This window comes from Hirundo rustica, chromosome 11 (assembly GCF_015227805.2).
Source record: "Hirundo rustica isolate bHirRus1 chromosome 11, bHirRus1.pri.v3, whole genome shotgun sequence".
NCBI classification, from domain to species: Eukaryota; Metazoa; Chordata; class Aves; order Passeriformes; family Hirundinidae; genus Hirundo; species Hirundo rustica.
Genome location: NC_053460.1, coordinates 18,053,982 through 18,063,017, shown reverse-complemented (window position 1 = coordinate 18,063,017; position 9,036 = coordinate 18,053,982). Strand labels below are relative to the sequence as shown.

Here is a 9,036-nt window from a genome sequence, read left to right as displayed (position 1 = left end):
TAACTTCCTAAGAACAGACAGTGAAAACCTTAAGACAAGCCTACAAGGAACAGGTACAAGTTCTGCAAATTACTTACAAATGAAACCATCCATATCAGCATTTTCTACAAGCAGCAAAGGAATAACTGGGAAATGTCTTTGTTTTCCAATATGCAGACTGCAGTATCCTAAACAGTTCTCCCCTTCCCTCTCTCCCATAATTCAGAGCTGACACGATGGCAAATCCTTCCACGATACATACATCACATTACACAGCCATGACACCATGTAGCTGAACATGTCTATTGAAGAATGACACATCACAGCAGAGCATGTCAGGAAAGACAAAAAAGCAGTCCTACAAACTGGGGTTAACAGTGGCTTCACTTGATATTTTTATCAAATGTTCTCACCCAGACCTTTGTGAATGACATGCAGGCAGCAATGCCAGCTCCCAGGCAAACAGGAGATATCTTCCGCCAAGCCTATAGTCAGTGTTGCAATAAACAGCCACTAAACACTTGGCAGCCTCTAACACTTCCCCTTCTTTAGGCAACTGACACTTTGATAAAAGATATCTCCAATAAGCAAATCTGCCTGCAGGGGTCACTTCACTTTTTCCTAGTCACAGACATGGAGGAATGAAAAATTAAATTTGGTCAGGTCTGTATTTGAAAGTTCAAGACCCTGAGCTGGAAAACACCCGAGGCTGGTAGGGTATTCTGGCAAAATACTGCTGCCTGTTTGCCCTGTATTTATGTTCTGCATATTAGAGAGAAAATGGTTATTAGAGAGGACACTGGGCCAGATACATTGTCAGTCTGATTCAGTTTGAGTCTAGATATTTTCTTATGTTAAGTAATACTTAACTGTTATTGTGGTAAGTTCAGGATACAATTTCACAGAGCAAGCTGACTATGGAAATGCCTAAGAAAATTATTCATCAGAGCAGCACAAGATCTGCAGCAATTCCAGCACTTTAAGAATTCTTTAAATTGCCAGATACTGGCTTTCTATTTCACCACTTCATATTTTTATATAAATACTAAACTGTTGATATATTATTTCACATCCTACTCTTCCATAGCAGCTTGACAGAATTCCAGGAGCTGATTCTCAAGAACAGGTTAGTTTCATGCTCCTAATTCAGCTATTAATCAATAACAGATACAGATCACATTCTGGCAATTGTCTAGGGTAAAAGCCTATTAAAATATACCTATCAGGAAAACTTAAATTTAAAATATTTAAAAATATGCCTTGGTTCACTCAATTTACTTAAATATTGTCTTATAGGATTAATTACCATGTAACTATATAGATCAACCTTGAAATTTGGAGATTTCAGAAGGCGGGCTTTACAGAAGCTGGGGCTACATATTTCTGACTAGTGCATAAAAACAGAGTCTTGCAAAATCCAGGCAAATCGGGTCTGTGCTCATGAACCAATTCAGATTCTGATTTTGCCATTCTTCTTCAAACATTTTTGTAGAATCATAAGATTATAGAACCATAGGATTGTAGAATCATAAAATATGCTGAGCTAGAGGGGTCCCATCAGGATCATTGACTCCAACTTTCGGTCCTGCATAGACACCCCAACAATCCCACCCTGTGCCTGAGGGGATTGTCAAAATCCTCTTGAGCTATAAAAGGCTTGGAGCTGTGACTATTTTCCTGGGGAGGCTGCTCCAGTGCCTGACCACCCACTAGGGTAAAAATCTTTTCCTGATAGCCATCCTAAACCTCTCCTGATTCAGCTTCATGCTGCTTCCTCGGGTGCTGTCCCTGGTCACAGAAAGGTTGGTACTTGCCCCTGTGCTGCCCCTTGGGAGGATGCTGAAGAGCTCAGTGACATCCCCCTTCACTGTCCTTTTCTCCAGGCTGAACACACCAAGTGCTCTCAGCTGCTCCTTGTCAGGCCTCTGCTCCAGACCCTTCCCCATCCTCGTGGCCTCCTCTGGGCACTCTCCAATGGCTTCGTGTCTTTTTTATGCTGTGGTGCCCCAAACTGCCCCCAGCACTCGAGGTGAGGCCGCCCCAGCCCAGAGCAGAGCAGAACAATCCCTTCCTGGGCTGGCAGCGCTGGGCCCGGTGCCCCAGGACAGGGATGTCCCTCCTGGCCGCCAGGGCACTGCTGGCTCAGCTCCAAGTGGCCACTGAGCAGGACCCCCGGGCCCCTTCCTGCAGCTGCTCTCCAGCCTCTCCTTCCCCAGCCCATGCACACAGCCAGGGGTGCCCCGGGCCAGGGGCAGAGCCCCGCACTTGCTCTGTTAAACTTCACGTGCTTGGAGATTGCTCTCTAATTTGTTGAAGTTTCCCTCAAGTGAGTCATGTTTGAGTTTTCAGGCTTTTTTTGGGGGGTGCCTGTGCTAAAGAGGAAAGTGACGAGCCCCTTCCAGTACCATCTTGGCTGGCTCATCCTGCCATTCCTGCTGATGCATTACAAAAGAGCATTAACAATTTTTATATAAATGCCTAAAACTCCTCATATTGGTGGTTCTCATCTACAAGCCAAGGAACAGAACCTAACTGGAAACTAGCAGAATAACAGCAGGTACAAATATTCAAAGTAAAGGATTACTAAGTAATCTCTCTCTCTCCTGTGCAAGAGCTGAGAACAAGTCTGCTTCATTGGCTACACTCACTGTAGCTTCTTTTCCAAAATCTTCCTTAATTTGCACTTTCCAGTTGCCTAGTTATTCTTGTTTTCTTTTAGATAATATAAATCTATGGGAGGTTAGTCCCAAGCTACTTCTAATTTTATTTTTTTTTTAATATCACAGTTTGCAAGTACGCTTTACTTATATTTATGACTTATCAAGTACTACCTAGCCTGCATTTTTACAGTAAGTGCTACTCAAAGAAATAACCAAAATCTTCATCCTAGACATTAAGCCTTCTACATTACATTTGAGGCTACTAACAACTGTGATTTGAGTGCTGATCTGAGTCCTGAAAACCTGATCCTCAAACGTGGATGTGAATCCGTTTACTTCCATCACTGCTGTGTGAGCATAAAAAAAGCACCTGAGGATATGGTTGCTAGGCTGGAACTCGTATTAATGGACTTTAAGCCTTTTACCTTTAGGTTTAGAGATGGATTCTGCCTTTTTTTAGAGTAAGACAAATTTGGAATATTTTCACTGAACCTAATTCCCAAACCTAACAGAGCAAGGTTTGGCTTTTGATTTTTCCAAGCTTTCTAGGAAAACCTTTTGTCCCTCTGCTGTGTCACCAATGACGTGGTAGCACAGAGTGCTTATTGCAATTTTCACTTGGAAAAGCCAGACTTAATGTGACAGTAGCAGGTAAGAGGCAAAAATCAGCTCTCAGTGTTGATGGACAACAAAAAACCTCAGCAGCAAACACCGAGCCAGCAGGCACTCCAGCTGTAAGAGAAAGAAAACCAAGCAATAATAGCTTTGTTTACCCTAGGGGCTATTGAAGATGTGGCAATAAGAAGGAAAAAAAAAAAAAAAAAAAATTGTGAGAGGCATTTTCCTGACTCCGTGAATAAACACTCCTGCAAAAACCCTTCCCCACCAAGCAAACAGGAGACAGTGTGAACTGGCAGCCGCCAGGCGCTGCCGTGTGTCCGCATTTCCGCGCAGACCCCCGGGGCCGCTCCCCGCGCGGCGGTAAAACAGCTGCGGGTAAAAACCCACCGCTCTGGCGCAGGCACCGCTGGGATTCGAACCCAGGATCTCCTGTTTACTAGACAGGCGCTTTAACCAACTAAGCCACGGCGCCGTGCGCTTAAGGGCCCTTCAGTGCGGTATTAATAGAGTTTCAGCGCACTATCCAGCGCTCTGCGTGCAGCCCGGGCCTGCTGCCGCGGTGCCTTCTCCGTTCTCCGGCCTGCCCGGCCCCGCCGGCCGCGGTTCTGCCCCGGGCGGGACCGCCAACCGCACACGCGGCCGCACCGGCTTTGGCGCAACATACGTAGGGAGCGGAGGAAAATGCCTAAATGTCGGCCTTTCAGACAGTTGTAGGCGGAAGTGCCTACGGCCGAGCTCCAGCCCTGCCTTACCCTGCAGTGCCTCGACCGGCCGCGGTTCGTGGCACAGCACACAAAGGGAAGATCGGGTCTCAGACTCTGCAATTATCTATAACGATGAAAATTTAGACCACGATACACACATGCACACCGTGCCACGTGCTCCGTGGTCTGTGCAGACACACCGGCACAGTGTCGAACCAAAGGCGTGTGTTCGTACAAGCTAAGTAACCAGACAGTGGTTTGGTGGCTCCGGCACAGCTGGTGGGAATGGCGCGCCCGGGAGCGTGTTACCCCTCCCCACAGCCCTGCTCCGGGCACGGGCCCGCAGCACCAGGCAACCCCGGCGAATCGGGAACGGATCCTGCCGGCAACAGGCCGGTGGCTTTCCAGTGCCTGAAGAGAGCCTACAATAACGACGGAGACTATTTACAACAGAATGTAGTGACTGGGTAAGTGGTAATGCCTTCAGTCTGAAAGAGAGTAGGTTTAGGTTAGATATTAGGAAGAACTTGTTCCCTGGGAGGGTGTTGAGGCCCTGGCACAGGGTGCCCAGAGCAGCTGTGGCTGTCCCTGGATCCCTGGCAGTGCCCAAGGCCAGGTTGGACACTGGGGCTTGGAGCAGCCCGGGACAGTGGAGGGTGTCCCTGCCCATGGAGGGGGTGTGGAATAGGATGAGCTTTAAGGTTCCTTCCAACCTAGGCCATTCCATAATTCTGTGATTACTCACTTGGAGTGTAATCAGAACCTGCGAAGCACAGATTGCTGTGGCAATTTAACACATCCAAGGCATATTATAGCCAAATTATAGGTGTTATTCTCCAAATAACTCCTAGGGGAAGAGCAGCCATCCTGGCTTAGTCCAAAACAGCCTTAGAGCTTTCTCATTACTCAAAGTATAGTGGTGCAAAAGCCAGAAAAAAACCCGCAGATAAGTGTCCATCTTACGAATTGTCCATAAGTACCACATTCTGCAGCAAACCTACACTGCACACAGATGTGAGCCCACTGCTGCAGGAGAGACCAGTACAGGGCTGGATGAAACTCACATGGCACCCAGGCATTAAACAGGTGATGGTAATAGCCAGAAAACAGCAATAAATAAAACTTCCTGCTTTTATTAAAACCAGAATGTAAGAATTAATGTTTCTCTGTTTTTTCTCAATTTGGGAAATAGAGAATTCATTCAAAATAAAACTTCCAAGCTGATGTCCCATTGATTCAAAATGAACCCTAAAAAGATACTGCTTTCTTCCTGTTTCAATAGGAAAAATGGAACTATGATTTTTCTATCTGAAAAGAATAAAGAAATAAAGAACACTTCTGATACAAGATTAAATACTTTAGGACAATATTTTCTAACATACAGAAATTACTTCTGTATTACTTGTTCTGGAAAATATTTATAACATTACTAACTACATTAAAGCCAAACTAATTAATCTGTTAAAAAAGTGAGGCACATAGACTTTTTTTTAATGCAGGTATTACCACCTCAAGTTCTGGGTAGTATTACTATTATAGCTATAGAAGAAATGAGGAAGCCTAGTTCTAAAGACAGATAGGTGAATACAGCTACCTCATTTACAGAACTGTCCACCTGAAAAAGTGCTGTAACGTGTCCCTGTCACTTTAAGGACCTAGCACTAGACCTAGCACCTACACCTAAATGTAACCTAGCACTGGGGAACTGGGCTAAGCTCGATGACCTCGACACCAATATTTACTTTTTCTTTGCATGCTTGCTTTTTAATGTTCTGTGTACAGAAGCAAGCATGTAAACATACAGGTACACAAGAGTTTGGCATTTCAGAATTAATACATGTGCTATCCAGGCTCTTGTTAGCTGCTGAGAAGAAACTCTCTCCTGAAATATAGGTAAAATTCCATCTAATGTAAACCTTAAATGAGCTTGTTCCTCAAGATAGACATGTAAAAACTTATTAACTGACTTCACAGTGATAATATCTTTATACTTAATTGCATAAGAATATACTGTTCTAGGAAATTAAATCACACAAATCCAGGGTATATTCCTGCCCATATCTAAAAAGGATAGGCAAGGGTATTTGTGAGATAATGAAATGCTCTTAAAACTAGCAATACATTTTGCATTTCTTCATCAAATTAATGATCAAATAAGAGCTTGGTACCTTTAAGGTTAACTTTTTACAACCTGTATCTGTATCCTGTATAGCTATGATTTTGTCATATATGCCGGATACAAGTGATGCTTACATGTAAACTCTGAACACCATGTTTTAGTTTTGCTTTGAAGTAAAGCAACAAAAGAAGCCTGGCCAGCAGGACAAGGAAGATGATCCTGCCCCTCTACTCTGCTCTGGTAAGATCCCACCCAGATCTCACCTGCTTCCAGTTCTGGGGTCCTCAGCACAGGAAAGGCATAAAGCTGTTGGATGAGGTCCAGAGGAGGCCACCAAGATGATCAGAGGCTGGGGTAGCTCTATTAGGTGAAAAGACTGGGATAATTTGGATTGTTCAGCCTGGAGAAGAGAAGCTTTGGGGTGACCTAATTGTGCCTTTCCAGTACCTGAAGAGAGCTTGCAAGACAGATGAAGAGAGAGTATTTACAAGGGCCTGAAGTGACAGGAAAAGGGAAAATGGCTTCAAACTAAAAGAGGGTAGGTTTAGATTGGATATTAGGAGGAAGTTCTCTGCTGTGAGGGTGCTGAGTTCCTGGCACAGGTTGCCGAGAGAAGCTGTGGCTGCTGCATCCCTTGAAGTGTCCAAGGCCAGGCTGGGTGGGACTTGGAGCAACCTGGGATAGTGGAAGATGTCCCTGTCCGTGGCAGGGGGGTTGGAACTGGATGATCTTTAAGGCTCCTTCCAACCCAAACAATTCTATGTTTCTATGAAGTTCTTTAGTAAAAAAAAAAAAAAAAAGAATCAAAATTTACCAGTGGATTTTGGTGCCCACCTGACTGTAAGCATCTACCACAAAAACCCACAAGGACTGCTGACATGCAAAGTAAATAACTCACATTTCAGACTATCACAGGATCAGTCATCATATCTTCACCTAGGTAAACCAACTTCCATTTCCATTATTAACCCAGTTACTTCAATCAGATTTTTGTTTGTGTAAGTACAAAGAGATTTTAGAATCAGTCAGAAAGTAGGCAACAAACTCCCTTCATGTGTTATTTTTCTTCAATATGAGAATAAAATCTTGTATCTCTTACTATAACTGCCCTTTTTGACATTAAGTGTCAGACCTACAGCTGCTCCCTCACAAGGGCTTTCACTGGAAAGAGCTATCCTGCTGACTTGGCAGCTCTTGGTAGCACACATAACTTGAAAGTACGTTTATTTTTCACTTTTTCACTTATTTTCTTAGTGTGTGTCAATGTACTAACTGACACTAGAATGATCAGGCATGTCTCTAAGATCAAAGAAAAAAAAAGATCAAAGCTACTATGTGTTCCTGTTCCATGGAGTCAAAAAGTCTTGCAGTCAAAACTGCCCTTCTAGACTTGCCTGGTCTTTGTCTGCTGCGTGCACTATTAATCTTTGTTTTCCAAATGATATGTGGACTGTCAGTTCACAGAGATACTGTTTGTTGTCAAGAATTTCAAATGCTTTCTCAGTACAGCCAGTCATTAGGCATCTACTCTTTCAAAAGGAAAAAAAGAGAATGCCAGAGTGAAAATTTTCAGGGCTGACCTAGCCCCCCGCCCCCCACCATGGTCCAAATCCACCATACTCTCCTGAATTCTAATTGCTTCAGCTGTTCCTGTAGGAGAAGAAATTAGGCTTGTCATAATATATTTTGCATGATCTTGCCTATACCTTGCTGTCAGAAAGTTCCCAATACTCAGGCAACTATTTTTAGATAGATTGTGGAAAAAAAAGTATTGCTCAACAAGCATTAAAGAAAACCTCCTTAGACAGAGATAAAATTTCTTGAACAGGAATTACACACTTTGGGCAAGTGGCACATCATAGCCTTTTCAGCAGAAAGAACATTCAAGGATCTACTATACTTAAAAAAAATTAATGGATTATCTTCTTATTTTCTGGTCTTGATTTCAGTTTACTTACATGTAAGGGAGCTGAATAGCATTTCACCGAAGACAGAAAAATAAAAGTTCCAGTTCCAGTTCCGAGTTCAGACAAAGCAGGAAAGTTTGGAACTGTCAATCCGGCAGTTATTAAATAGTATGTTAGTCATGACATGTACAGAGACACTCATTTTTCTATCTCCATTCTACGGTATGTGCTTATAGTTGCCATGTGTTTATTTACTCATCATCAAAAGACGTGATTTTTCCTTCTGCATTTTCTGGTTTCTTTGAGCTAGCCATCACAGCTCTTGGCTAACATAATGCTGCTAAGCTGAACCTTGTCTGGACTTTTTATGCTTTTGGGCTTCTTGGGCCTTTTCAGTATGCCTGGAAAAGCTTCTAGTTATCATAGAAACTAGAAAGATCTAGTTATCGTAGCACTGCACAGCAGAAAATCAAAATTTTAGACACTTTATTAAATAACTTCATCTAAATTCATATGACATTAATGCACTACTACCCACTACCAATTCGTAGATTCATGACTGCTTAATGCATGCTAGATCTCAGTGCCTGCAGTCTGCTTAGCACAGATACAGTCATTTGCTGGCACATATGGGCTCATATAACGCCACAGTTTAGTCCACGAGGGGGAGTATGAAAGCAGGAACCCTAGGAGAATGTATCCTAAATTCCAGAGTTCCACTTGACTGAGCAAAGTTCACATCCTTGGTACTACCTTGAAGGAGATTTACTGAATCTGGTTGAGAAAAAAAAAAAAAAGCTGATGGATTGGGACTGTGGTTTTTATTCTTCTGGAGGTTTGTTTTCGAACTCTTCTTCCTCTCAAAAAAAAAAAAAAAACCCACTTTAAATCTCATGAAGTCTCTCACATCTTTCAAAGGAAAAAATGTTCTTTTTCCTTGGTATTGGCCCATCAAAATGCATGCAGCACATCGAGCTCTTAGGCCACAGCTTTTAGCCAAGACTGTTACAAATTTTGGCAAAGATATTTTGAGAAGTCTTTTCTTC

General features: G+C 43.1%; 1 non-coding gene across 1 annotated transcript; it reads right to left on the bottom strand.

Annotated features, from left to right (window-relative positions):
* Positions 1-3,658: 3,658 nt before the first annotated feature.
* TRNAT-AGU (transfer RNA threonine (anticodon AGU)) lies at positions 3,659-3,732 on the bottom strand. The gene has a single exon. It is a non-coding gene; the product is annotated as a tRNA-Thr (tRNA).
* Positions 3,733-9,036: the final 5,304 nt, after the last annotated feature.